Source organism: Caretta caretta, chromosome 14 (assembly GCF_965140235.1).
Source record: "Caretta caretta isolate rCarCar2 chromosome 14, rCarCar1.hap1, whole genome shotgun sequence".
Lineage (NCBI taxonomy): Eukaryota > Metazoa > Chordata > Testudines > Cheloniidae > Caretta > Caretta caretta.
The window spans coordinates 10,582,275-10,596,722 of record NC_134219.1 but is presented as its reverse complement, the minus strand read 5'-3'; the positions used below and the strand labels follow the sequence as shown (position 1 = coordinate 10,596,722).

Here is a 14,448-nt window from a genome sequence, read left to right as displayed (position 1 = left end):
GAGAGAATGTGCCAATTTCAACAAAACTTTTTACAAAAAACTACCTACTTTGTGTGTGTGTGTGTGGGATGGGGGGTGTTTTGTTTTTTTTGCTAGCTCACCTGGCTTCCTTGACTTCTCAGCAGCCCAGATCCTAGTCTCCCAATCGGGCTGCTTTGCTCTGTGGCCCATCCGGCAGACTGTGGGGAGCCTGGGAAGTGGGGCCAGACATTTTTGATAACTTCCATTTCAGCTTTTCCAAAATTGAATTTTTTTAAAAAATATCCCTTCCATAGAAAATTTTGTGTATCCACATTTTTGTTCAGATTCAGAATGAAATTTTTCCAGAAAGGTGATAACTTTCCATGCGAGGGAAATTCTAGTTCCCAGCCAGCTCCACCCTGCACCATTAAAGTCCAATGGGACTTTACAGAATTCTACCCACATGAATCTTATTGCGGGACTGGGAGTTATGTTTGCCACAGTTAAGCTTTTTTTATATATATATATTTTTGTGCCCTTTCAACTTTAATACAGCTAGGATGGTATATTTTTAGAGTGCTGTAAGTATTAATTTTAAAAAATTGCTCTTAGACACCTTAAATGGAGTAAAAACAATTCCCCGTCTCAATTGCTAGATTTCAGCCTGTAGGCCTCCCCAGCCCCCCCAATGTTTTGACTGAATAATGAACAGAAAATAGGCATATATAATGAAAACACTGACTGACAGGTCCCGAAAGCAACATCAGTACTCTCATGTACTTTTCCATAGCCTCAGCCTTACAGATGACAGACCTCTCACCTACTTGTTTTAAAGTAAGTAAATAAATAAACCTCAGTCGCACTGTTAGGTGATTTCTAACTGTGTGTGTGTGCGTGCGTACACTGAGAGATGAGAAAGAAGCATTAATAATGGTATAACTCAACTGCCTGGATCTCTCTCTTCTGATACTCAGGCTAATCCTTTAGGATGTCAAGACCTGTAAATGGTAAATTTCTCTTTTAATTGATCTTTGGAGGAGCTCGGATTTAGTGGTAGGTAAAGTTCTTCCTCTTGTGCTGCTCCATTAGAAGAAGAGGGACTGGTTTCTTCACTGCACAATAACTTGTTGAAGATGGGCATTCAGAGGTGGCATTGTCAGCTTACTAGTTTTTGCTGGTACAAAATGCACTGTTCCACAGCATGGGAAGCATTGTAGTAGCAGCATTGAGAAACTAAAAATTGCCCTCCCCACCACAAAGAATCTGGTTTGAGTTGTTTGCCATGGGGTGACCCGGGGATTAAAGCACTAGATTAAATCTAAGGAGACCTGGATTCTGTTCCCAGCCCTGCCAGTGGTTTGCTAAGTGATCTTGGACTTGCCACTTTACCCCTCTGTGCATCACCTATCCCAGCAATAAAATTAACAAACGGCCCCTGTTATCATAGTAGCTTAGTATCTCAAAACCTTCATTATGTTTACAACACCCCTTTGAAATCAATGGGAGTTTGGCACCTTGGGACTGGGGCTAAGTGACTTGCCCAGAGTCTCATAGGAAGTCTATGGTAGGTCTCCCATGTCCCATGCTAGTGTGCTAACCCCTGAACCATTTGTCCTTCTATAACAATGAGTATCTGCTTTGTAAAGGGCTTTGAGATCTACAGAGGAAAAGCCTTATATGAGAGCTATGTATTATGATGAACACACAATTTAACTTCTTGAAAGTGATCTTTAGTAGAATCCCCTCTTTGTGTTAATGAGGTGGTACCTCTGGGTATGAAATTGGCTGTATTTGAAATAATAGCAAACTGGTCAATGTAGTTCAAAGTAAGGCTGGGTCTTCATTGCAAAGCAAAAAGTGGAGATCCTAAAATCTTCAGGAGTGTTTACAATATCACATTTCCTCTAGAGATTCACTCAACAAGCCATAAAGTGATTTTTACATTTTGCTAATTAAGAAAAGTGTATAAACATGAGAGAGAGATGGGAGAGGTTCATTCATCAAATTAATTTCTGAGATAGCACAAACCTAATGAAAAATGAGACTTCAGTATTATTTGACTCATTATATCCTTCAAGCAATAGATTAGAAAGGGGATGAGAGAGATCCCTCTACGGGGGGTGCTGAATAGTCCAAGTTCCAGTGAATCTCTTTTAAAATTAAGTAGAATGTAATAAACCCCTTCTCAACAAAATACGGGAGAAATAGCAGCTTCTCTGTCTTTGGAGGGAGCATGGTCTAATGGTTAGAGCGCGAGGCTGGAATTTGGTAGAGAGCTTCCCTTCTTGGCTTTGCAACAGTATTGACCATGTGCAAACTAATTTACTCCTCTGTCCTTTGTTTTCCATCAGTAAAGGAGGGATAATATCTATGCTTGTAAAGTTCTTGGATAAAATGTGCTATTGGAAGTGTAGAATATTATTGATGGAAATAAGCAAAAATAAAAGACCAGTTGATTTCTGATGATGTTAACCAAGTGATAGGAAGTCAGCTACATGCTGTCTCCATGTTGCATGTTTTATGCACACAGCTGGAATACAGAGCATTAAGGGAGTTACCACCACAGCTGGCTCTGTTAATGGCAGTCTCAGCAGAGAAGCCAAAAACTAGAGGGGCTTGCTACAGGTCAGGAGCCGAGGCACATTGGCAGAAGCTTGTACCTGTGCTGACTGCAACTAGAACACTTCATTCTTGAGAGCTGCTGCTCTCCCTTCTGGGCTCTACAAAGTCTCAAGGCCGCCTCATCAATCTCTTCCAAGCATTGGCCAAGACAGCCATCCATCAGACCAGGAGGAGGAACCTAGATGGGGTGGATCTCTGCACCTGTGCAGCCTTTTTTCACTCCCTCGTTTGGGCATGCATCAAGGCTGAGTTCCTCTGGGTGGCATCCGCTGTCCTGAATTCTGTGCTCAGTGTCCTTCTCAGGGTTCCTCATCCTGATGTTCCAAGCTACATCCCTGTCCTTGTTTCCCCCCTCCAACCTTCGTCTCCCATAATCGGTTAGATTCTGGATTCTGTGGCTGCTCCCTTATCTGAGGGGCACTCCTTTTGTTGTTCTGATAGGCTCTGTCTACAGTCCTTGGATTTAAATAGGGTGGCACCTTCAGCCTGTGCTAAATTAATTTATAAATAATTTGTAAAAACTGGAGTTTACATGGTGAAACGAAATCAATGTTAAGAGTAAAACCAGGGAAATTTGAGTTGATTTCTTCCTCACAAGCTGCTCCCTGTTTCAAAGAACGATGTGATTGAAACCTGCACATTAACCATTGGTTCAGTGACCTTGGAAAGCAAACCCTAAGCCTTCACTGATAATCTCTATACATTTTCTCATCTTTTGCCAGGAGAGCTGAGGGGCCGCTGATTAAACCTGCCTTCATTGCTACATTTCAGATAGCACTGCTGAAAGGAACAAAAAGTTTAAAGCTCCTATCATGTCTCTGAGTAAAATTTTACGTGTGCAATAAAGTGAGGACTGAATCCTGTGAACCTTTGTGTTGAAGGGTAATTGCTGGACTCGAGCTTTAGGCATAGAGGTCTAGTGCTCTCTGCCTGGTGTTCTCTCATAGCAAAAACCTGACTGCAAAAAAAAGAAAAAAAAAAGAACAAACGTGGCATTGATCTCCCTAACGTCCAGCCTTCACAAAGCAAAGTTCATCTCTATTCAATAGGAGGCTGGGACTTTCACTGCTGCAGACACCAGCAGCTGCTTCCTGATGGAATGAGAAAAAATCGGGTTTTCAAAATTGCAATGCATCATTTTAGCCTTTGTCTCCATATTGAGATTAAATGTTGCAAGATTTCCCAATAGCTCTGTGTATGTCTCAGAGGCAGGTTGGTGTATGGGTGTGTATGAAGATTAAGACTGGCCTGAGGTGTAAAAATCACGGCTCTGGATCCAAATTTTGACTACTTCTACCCTCATCCCTACAAATACCCGTTTGCATCTCAGTGCAACTCACTATAGAGAAACAGTCTATCTGCGAATGTTAAAGGTGGCTGGACTTAAGTTTTGGTTCCATCTCTAAGCTAGAGGGAGATTTGATTAGGGGTGTGCTATACAATATATTTTATAACATAGCTATGTTCAGCACTTCACAGCATGACTTCAAATCAAGGACAGAACTCAGATTCTTTTGCTCCCTATGACCAGGCTCTTGCACTTGGCCTAAAGGAGAATCTACATTAGTTGTTAGCGATATAAAGCCTCTGACATACACTTCAACAATTCTTATCCAAAAACATGCACACTAGCATGTTCATTTTATAACTGGTGATGGATTATTGCAGAAACTAAGAACTGACTGATATTGATCCTGGACTGAATCCTACGATCAATTCCTAGAATCTATGGGGGTAACGGAGTACTTCCAGAGCAATGCTGGAGCCCAGCAAAGGATGGGGAGCAGGGGGTAGCAGAGGCAGGGAAGGGAACAAGGAATTCTGGCCAGAATATTTAAAGGAAGGAGTTAGCGCCCCAAAATCCCATTGGAGTTCAGTTGGATTTGAGATCCTTTGAAAATGGCACCTTTGAAAATCTCACCTACTATGAGCATTTTTGAAAAAGTGGAGAGGCTTTTGTTTGTTGTGATAGATCTCTTTTGTTGTTGTGGACAGTTTGGGTGAATCAGTGGTGCAGTCCTGGAGTGGTTAAGGTGCTCAACTAGATTCCTGAAGGTTGGGTTTGCGTCTTGCTCAATCTTGCCCTGAAAGGCTATCTCCAATTTATCCAGCTACAAAATGGGTAACTAATCCACTAGGTGAGGGTAGTTAAAGGTGGTCAGATGTCCTTTACTCTCTTGGGGCCCAGATAGCCACTTTACTCCCTTGTGTACTGTTGGCTGTGAAACTGGCACGCCTTAACTGTGTTATACCGATGAGCCCTTGGCTTTGGGTGGATTGGATCTGCACTCTGTTTAGTCTGGGTCCAACAGTGAGTACTATATCTGAGTCTAGTGTAGTGCACCTGAGTTCCATCCCATCAGATGCCATGAAGGAGACCCTGCAGTATCTTCAATGTCACCCTCCCCCCAAATCTGTTAATGGCTACTTTACTTTTAAAAATTCAAAATCACCTTTTCTGTGTGTGGGGCGGGGGGGGGGTCATAAAACATTTGAAGCTTTTAATCCTTTTCCCTCCGAACACTGCTATGCTGTTTGCACTACTCAAGAGCCCGACTCCAAATGAGGCAGCCATTCTTAACCTATGCAGACAAAGGGAGTGGTTCCCCTAGCAACAGGAACCATGTGGAGGTTCTCAGAGAGCTCTCTTCCCCCCCCCTACTCGTGTTTTCTTTCAAGTTAGCGTTTTGCACAGCAGCATCTCAGGTGGAGACTCTGACAACTGGGCTAGCGGCAAACAACTCTTCCGGCTCTCCAGAACCAGCATTCAAAAAGCAAGTATTCTGCATGCATCAGACAGAAAATATGATAATCGTAGGTAAGTGAACTGGCAAGCATCCCAAGTTGAGGATGTTGGTGGGGAGGAAGTTTAACATGCTAAGAGACTGAACTGCTCAATGCTTTCCAATAGAATGTGTTTTTGTAACAGACACAGTGATGTGATACTTGCCTCTTTTACTGACATACTCATGTCTCTAGATCAGCGGGTTTACTGCTTTGAGTAGGAGTTAGAAGACCTGGGTTCTAATCCTGGCTCTGCTGTTGGCTTGCTGTGTGACCTTGGGCAAGCCACTTCACCTCTTTGTACCTCAGTTTCCTCATCTGCAAAATGGAGATATAAGAACACAGAGCATTGTGAGGATTGAATATGTAAAGTCCTATATAAATGTACTATTATCTCTGTGATTTTACACACATTAGTATTACTTCAAGAGCAGGTATAGTTTTGTCAAGCAGTTCCTTATTTTCATTATACCTTCAACGCCATTTATTTTTTTCTGCAGGTTTAGCTACATATTTTTCCCTCCAGTACAGTACTTATGAATCTTAGCAAGTGTATAGTGTGTGTGTGTGTATGTATGTGTATATATATATATATATATATATAGTGAACAGCTTTACCTGAAATGAGCCATGGATCTGGTTAAGTGAAAATCATGTTGTATTGTGGTGAAATTGAACGTATAATAACACAGTGGTTTTAATCTTATTACGTGCCAAACCATTAAAGTATGTCATTTTATGCTCTCTCTGCAGTTTTATTTATTATCAAAATGTTTGCAAACCCAATTTTATTTGAGCAAGTCAATATGTAAATTCCACAGGCTCTCACATAGCATGTTTCATCAGTGGATCTCAAAGCACTTCCCAGTCTTTAATGTGAAGGGAGGGGAATATTATCCCCATTTTATACATAGCCTCTCAGTGGCTTGCACAAGGTCACACAGGAAATCTGTGACAGAGCAGGGAATTGAACCCAAGTCTCTTAAGTCCTAGGCTAGGGCCCAAACAATTTACAGCATCCTTCTTCAGAACACAGCATCATGCTTTCTAAATATAATTTAAGGTTTTGGTCATATGTTAATTAACCCCATATATTAAAAGACTTTTTTGTGTGGAAACAAACCATTGCTGAGTAATCGTATATGTTGGTCATTTGTGCATCGTCTCTCTGACAGTTCCAATCTGCAATTGGGTTGCATTATGCATGGACAGTCATAATGAGGGCACTTACTAATATAGTCTATTATTGCAGGCACTCATGATAACTGCACTTGCAAAGTAGGTGCATAGTTACAAGCATAAGCTGCCTGCAGATCATGTCAATGATGTACATTATTATTGCTTTAATTATTACTTTGTGGGTCTTGGGGCACATCCTGTGGGAATATCATTTACTAGATGTTTTTGCAGAACCTAACACAAGGGGGTTGGCTCCTTTGGGGTACTTCCAGGACACCAATATCGCTGTCCTGTTGTTATACAAAGTGCCATGGTGGGATCCTTAATGGCTATAAATGGTCAAAGCATTGCCTTTTATATCTCCTCTGAAAGACACCTCTATCAGAACAGTATCCCCTCACGGGTACTTTGGGGCTCTGTGTCATTATTGACTCAAAGGGAAGGGGAACTGATAACTCACGGCTACCTGCAACAGATAGGTGGTACTTGGACATTGTTCCAAACATTCACACAGCTCATTCTTACCGGACCTGTGAGATTTGATGGGATCACTGCACAAAGGGGTATGGCTGCAGAGCCAACACTGCCTGGCTTGCATCATTACCAGAATCCAGATCATATCAGTAATGCTTCCCTCTTGCCATCTATATTCACTGGTTCAGGAAGGAGTTGTCTTGAAGTTGTTCTCAAGTTCAGGAGCTCTATGTGGCAACATATTGCAGCACCAAAATGGTCAAATATATTCTATCCTTATTAAATGATGATGTATCAGGACCTATCTGAAATTCCAGGTGCTTCACATATACCACACTTATCGAGCTGCTCATAGATAATATAAGACTGATCTGAAGAGAAGGGTCAGGGTGTTTTGTTTTGTTGCAAAGACCAAGATAAATAAATTGTCATTGATCAACAAGAACGGTTAGGAGAAGCTTCGTTAGGCAACAGGATGTCAAGGAGTCGGAGAAACTTTCATGCTCTAGCAGGAAAGATAATCACACCATTTTCTTGAGTTTATCCCTTGTACATCATGGGACTGTTGCTGCTGAAGAAAGGCAGGATTTATAAGTGTGAAATCATTTTCTATCCAGGCTGATTTCTTGTCTAAAAATTAGAAGGCACAGCTCTTCCAGAATACCTGTATAGCTATTTGCTATTTATTGTGACCGTTATCACAGCCCAGAGTAGGAGGTAGTCTGGAGTCAGACTGCCCAAGGTGCACTGTGAGTGGGCAATCTGCTTGTTCCATTAGGCACTGCCGGCAATTGCAGGGCAGGGGCAGGCCAAGACCCCATGCCTTCCTGCCCAATTTTCATCATAGTCCTTTCTGGACAGCTCGGGAGCATAGGGGCTGCTATTGTGAGTGGCTCCCATGCAACCCTTCACAATCTAAGCTGTTATGCTGGGGTTTTCAAAGGAGCCTTAAGAGACTTAAGTGCACAAATCCCATTGAAAGTCTATGGTAGTAGGTCACCTAACTCCCTTGAACCCTTCTGAAAATCCCAACTTCCTTTGTTCCTACGTACAAGAGACACAAATTGAAAGTGTCCCATACTCCAAAGATCTTAAATTCAATGGACTTAGAGAGGACTGGGTACACTGAGCAACCCAGATGATGTAGCATGATAAAAATATAAAGCGAATTATTTATGCTCACTCCTTGTGGGCATTGCAAGAAGAAGTGGCTGAAAACCTTAAAGGATTCAACAGATGCTTAGAGGAGCAACCCCTATCTCTCTGTCTCAGACATTATTAAAAGGCTGGGGGGAGCGAGAAAATCTGGTTGCCCTCTTCTGTATAGACTCTCTGGGCCATATGTAATGTTTCCAAACAAAGCTGACTTGCACGGGGAGATGATTTGCCTCCCATTCCCATTTTTGTCATCATGTCGATCTTTGAGCAGATAAATGGTCTATTCGTTTTGTTTGTTTTGTTTTTGTTTTTTATGCAGAGTACAGTTTTTGACAAAGATTTGGCATTTTTAATGCAAACTCCTTTCCAAAAGCAACAAATGTCCTATATGCTGCCAGGTTTATATTTCTTCTCTCTATAGGAAGGCTAGCTTGGGGCTTTTAATGGACTAGTCCTCTCCTGCATGGTACAACTGATTTATTCTTTTATTGACGATAAGATGGACATTTCTATTTCTATTAATTCTTCAGTCATATTCTTTGTCGAACTTCCTTCCCCCCGCCCCCATTTTCAATAACAAGATGATTTTTCTTCTGCAGCAGTTCCATTTTGTGGATGTTACCTTTTCCTACTCCTCTCCATTACGGTGACGTCCCATGAGAAGAGAAGCATTGCCTGTTTATTTTTCTCAGCTCTCTTCAGGATTGTCATTAGAAGTGTATGTGTGTTTGCTGCAGGGCAGCTGCTATGGATTGTCACTGACTGTACCCAGGGGCTTTCACTTTAGACTCTAGATTGATGCTTGAGGCAATAGAAAGCAAAATAAGAGGAATCGTCCCCAAAGGAAAGTATGTATGTTTTATCGCTTCACAGTCTCATCTTCTCTTTGTCGCCATCCCTAGCAATGCATCACTATGCCTACATAGGTAAAATATTAAATTTAGCCTTCTTAAGAGGGGTCCATCACCACCTGCATGTACCTCTGGTACCCAACCACTCAGAGACATCCTCAATCCCCGCCCTGTGGGATCATGTGACTCTGGTGCCAGGAGAATCACAACACAAATTAAATTCCTTTACTGTGTTTCCTCCACACCTTATTTGGAAGGCTCAGGCTTGGCTACCCCTAGTGGCTTTTCCTGGCTTTCTAGCCAACATAGGAGGATCAGCAGTGACTAGAGAGGGAGGCTGGTCTTGTGGTTACAGTATTGGCTAGAAACACATGCGGTTTGGGTTCTATCCCTGATTCTGCCGCTGATTTCCTGCGGCTTTAGTGTAAAGGTGATTCAGACTTGTATATATAATTTTAAAAGAAAATATCAACTAAACCCTTCTACCTAGTCATGGTCAACAATGACAGAGAATGGGGAGCGTTTTGGAAGAAAAACCAGGAGTTCAGCTTCAGCTGGGCTAAGTTGACATTGACATCAAGACATCCAGGAGAACATGTCACAGGGACAGGCAGAGACACAGCATTGGATGGGAAGAGGCAGGTTCAGAGTGGAGAGGTAGATTTGTAACATAAAGGCTGCAGGTGAGCTATGAGAGAGGGCTAAGGACAGAGCTTTGTAGGGTCGATCAAATATCCTAAAAACCATTGTTCTTAAAACTTTCCAAGGCTCATATCACTTTTTCCATTCATATACTGACAATGCTAAGATACATAATCTTTGGGTTTAAAACAGAAATGGAAAGTTGTACCTGGATCTAAACTTCCTCAAAGTACAAGGTTACTGCAGACCTTGTTCAGACCTATCCCTAGTGTAAATCATATGGTAACACACTCCTGGTCAGGTCCCCCGCAAATATTCTTTTCATATGGGCAGTTGTGATAACCAGATATCTAGATCTTCACAAATCTTTGTTCATAAAAGGTTAGATTCTTTAGCACCTTCTTGGGTAATGTGGGAATACACAATGGCTGAATACATCCTTAAGGAGTACTGAATTCTTTGGGGACGGGAAAGGGTTAGCTTTATTTAGCTTGACACTAAAATGTTCTTTGTATCTGAATCCAGGCCTCGACTATTCCTACTGGATTTTAAAATGGATAGGGATTTCAAATCAAAACCAGACATCGTAATGGTTAAAATAATATTTCATGAAAGTTGACTTATGGTGCTCAGTGTCCTTTTGAACAGCAAAGTTAAAGGCATTGTGAAATACTTGACTCTGTGTAAAAGCTGCATGATTGTATGGTAGTCTGAGAGGGTTTCTGTAAAAATATTTAAAATTATGACCATATTTCAAAATCAATTAGAATACCGTGTGTTGAATGTATTCAGAAGTCAGTGCTGAGCTAGAATTGCCTTATTTAAATCAATTTAGCCATTTGTGTTTCTTTTATATTTTCTAAATCACTAGGCATTTTATGTATGGAAAAATCTATGTACAGCCATTGCAAAAAGGTCTGGAAAAGAACCGGCCATTTTTATTGAATTCTGTCTGGTCTAACACTTTTTTCTGGCTCACAAGTGAAGGTAATCGTTCAGTTTTTATTTAGTAGACAGCCAGAAAGTTATCCTTAAAAACATCAAACCTCAACATAGCATTTTATTTTGTTTTTGCATTGGATGTTTAAGCCCTATGATTGGTTGAAAAAGTTTGTTAGGGCTAAATAGGCTGATATTGCCTGTATAAATCATTGCATACATAGGGACCTAATATTCATAATTTTAAATGTGACATCCGCTGCACAAGACTTTCTCTGTAATCCCATTGCTTTTTATTTAGATGTAATATACAGTGAAACCCGCATTAAGTGCCAAGTCCAATAGACAGCCTCCTGCCTTAATATGGACCATTTTAAAGGTTCCTCAATTTCCAGAATATGTCCAGAATGATTTTGTTTGACCTTTAGTTAGATCAACTCTGCTAGACTGATTTCTGCTGGCTCCTTTGGGCATCACTTAAGACAGATGTCACTGTAGCTGATAGTGTTCTCCAGCATTTTAAGATCCCTAAATAAAGTACGTTTCTTCCTCCATTGTCTTTGTCAAATGAGCGTAAAGCAATCACCCACATTCATTTATATTTGGGGCAGGACACCTATCTTTTGGTTAAGTGCTTTGTACATTTAGGGGTAGATCCTCAGCCAGTGTGCAATGTCATAGGTCTATTGCTATTGACTTCAGTAGACCTACAACAATTTATACAGCTAAGTATGTGCCCCTTAGAGCACTACATAAAGAATAATGTAATTTCACATGGATAACATAATTTATGCAGCTGAGCAGTAGCAATTCCTGAATATTGTCCTTTTAAAGGCAGCAAAATGGGATTGCGATGGAATTTACTATGGCTTAATGCTTTCTGTTGCATTAATCTGGGCTATTCATTTTCTTCCAAGACATACAGTAGTATTATTGTGAAGGTGGTATGTGTTTACACTGAACATTGTCAGTCGTTACAGCATGGTTAGAATGAGTTCAGACTTAGAATTTAGATTAAATTTGCATTCATCGTCCAGGAAAGGGAAAAAAAAAAACAGGGTCATTTTCTATATGCTGTCTTAGTAGAGATGGTAATGGAAATAAAGTTAAAAAATTGTAGCATGTAAACTTGGGGGGTAATTAGAGAATCTAAAGGAGAAAGGAGTATGATATTAATACCCCACTGTATTTGCAGTGTAATCTAGTGGGGTTACTTTGTCACAGTGTATAATGTGCCTTTGCAGACACAGATGGCTAAAAGGAAGATTAATGCATGTGGTCCTAACCACCTTTCATACCTTTACAGCTAAACATTATTTATAGAAATCAATTAGTTCTCTGTCTCCGCTATTTTATTATGAGTCTCTGTCCAAGTTTCTGGCAAGCTCTTTAAGAGGATGATTGATGGTAAACTTACAAAATGAATAAAAAAGGAACTCCTCTGCGGGAATTGGTAGTGAGGAGAAAGGCAAACGATAGTAAAACACAAACTTGGTGATATACTAGGAACCTGTATGTATAGAATAAGTGTGATCATTATTACATGTAATTTTTTCCTAAAAGACTTGAGCTCAGCTTAATATTTGCTGCGGAAAACTAGATGAAGTTTTACATCTCCTATTTAATTTGTGGCAATGGCAGTATTATTTACGTATGAAAGTAGCAAATGCTCAATACATTGTATGATCCAGCAAGCACTTACTCACCTGTGTAGTCCCATTGAATTCAGTTACTTCTGTGCATAAGTGTTTATAGAATCAGGCCTTTGTGGCTTAAATTATTATTTAGCTAATGAAGGATGCTGCTTTCAGGACTCTGGTTGATTTGCCTATGTTAGTAATAGAATACAAATCCCAGTGGCTCCGATCCTTCCTGCCCAGAGCCCTATTGACTTCAATGGGATTCCACATTGGGTCTGCTCACACAGTTCTCTTTGCAGGACCAGGATCTACGATTGATAGGATTTTCAGGTGCTGATGAATGGAAAATTATTTATTTTAAGTTAACTGGGCCTTTCCAAACCCGTCAGTGAGCTTTGGGTCAGGCTCACATAGCAATTTTCATCTTCAAAGTACTTTAAAAATATTAACTAGTTCATTCTCCTCAAAGGCCTGTCTATAAAATGGGGGTAGTAATACTTGCTTTACATATCCCAGAGTGGAGAAGTGACTCACTGAATGAAATGAAATTCCACGTTCCCAGTCCTGTACCTGCAACGCTATATCATGCCTCTCTCCATATACAGTAATATAATCTGGGCATCCAGGAAAGCAGAGTGGTCAGGTACTGGACTGGGAGCCACGAGACCTGAATTCTAATCCTACCTGAACCACTAAACTGCTGTGTAGCCTTGGCGGAAGTCACTTCACTTTCCTGTTTCTTTTTATCTTATTTACTTAGATTGTGAGCTCTTTGGGCCACGGATTGTCTCTTAGCGTGTGTTTTCACAGTGCCTGGCACAATGAGGCCCTGGTCTCAGTTAAGGTCTCTAGATGCTACTGTAATACAAATAAATAATAATAAAAGTCTGTAATAATCACCTTAGAGGTTTTAAATTTAACAAAGTGGTGATCATTTCAAAAGCTTCAAAAACGTGTCATGCCAGTTGTAATGCTTTACCTTAAGCTTGCAAAACTATTTTTTTTTCCAGCTAAAGTTATTAACTTGTCTTTGATAGAAGAAATTGCAAATCACTGACCTGTGTATTTTTCTAAGCAGTGAATATAAGGCATGTGTTACAGATAACTGTATAACAACATTTCCAGTTCACTATAGAGCACGTGCACTACCTGCCGCACCCGGATCACTGCCATTGCTGCAGCCTGAAGAAGGCTGCAGGCCCAGCTGGAGGCAATTATGCACTTTCTGTTGGGAGATTGTGAGCACCTGGGCGGTAATCACTGGGCTAATGAGGTAATTGGGAGAATGTAAGTGGAAAAAACAAGAAGCAAGGGGCAGCTCAGAGGATAAGCCTGGACTGAAGTGTGAGGGCTGCAGGGAAGCCAACCCTTGGAGCAAGCTTGTTACTATGCAACAAAAGAATAAATGCACACCTTGGTGAAAGATAACAACATGGTGTGTGTTTGTGACTCCGAATCCTCCTGAACTGGCCAGACAGTGCCGTTCAGCAGGTAGCGACAGAGATGCCCTGCGACACACGGTGGCTTTTTCCGGGAGCACTAACTCTCTCAAGCTGAGAGGAGGCTTAAGGGGAACCTGTGTGTAGGAAGGAGATCTGGGCAAGATGCTGGGCTGGCTAATGAAACAGCCAAAAGGGATGCAGCAGGCAGAGAGGCAAGCACTTCTGAGCTGACACGTGCAACAGCAGTGAATGTTGCAAGAGTTCATCAAGGCCCAGTATAGCAACAGCTCCTGCAAAGGCTGGTGAGTTCCAGTGACGGGGCTGGAAATCGAATGATAGGCCTGGGACTTGGTCAAATGGCCCCAGGGGATGACCCTGATGCCTTTTTACTAACCTTTGAGCAGGTGGCTACTAGCACCGGACTGGACAAGGGTGCCCGGGCACTTTGGCTAGCTCCTTATCTGGTCAAGAGGCTCAGGCAGCTTATACAGCCCTGGGCAAACGCCAGGCCAAAGACTATGATACACTGAAGGCCACTATTTTGGACCGAGTTGGCCTGCCAGCTGAGACATACTGCCAGACATTCAGGGCAGCCAGCTGGAATGGTGGGATATGTCCCAGGGCCTTTGTACAGAAATTGTCAGACTGAGCGACTCAGTAGTTGCTGCCAGATAGACAGGACATTGAGGCCCTAACCCTGTAAGAGTCTGGGTTCAGAGGCACCAGCAGAATCATTAGAGTTGGTGCTAAGTTAAC

At 41.5% G+C, this 14,448-nt stretch overlaps 1 protein-coding gene across 4 annotated transcripts in view; it reads left to right on the top strand.

Moving 5' to 3' along the window:
- Window positions 1–14,448, top strand: part of ANKFN1 (ankyrin repeat and fibronectin type III domain containing 1) — a 302,026-nt gene that overhangs the window by 104,654 nt on the left and 182,924 nt on the right. The window contains exon 1 of one of the 4 annotated variants that reach the window (XM_048818067.2): window positions 5,294–5,401. The exons of the other annotated variants lie outside the window; for them this stretch is intronic. The gene's annotated coding sequence lies outside the window, so the exon portion shown is untranslated. Of the gene's footprint in view, window positions 1–5,293; window positions 5,402–14,448 lie in introns of those variants that run through there. 4 annotated transcript variants of the gene reach the window in all.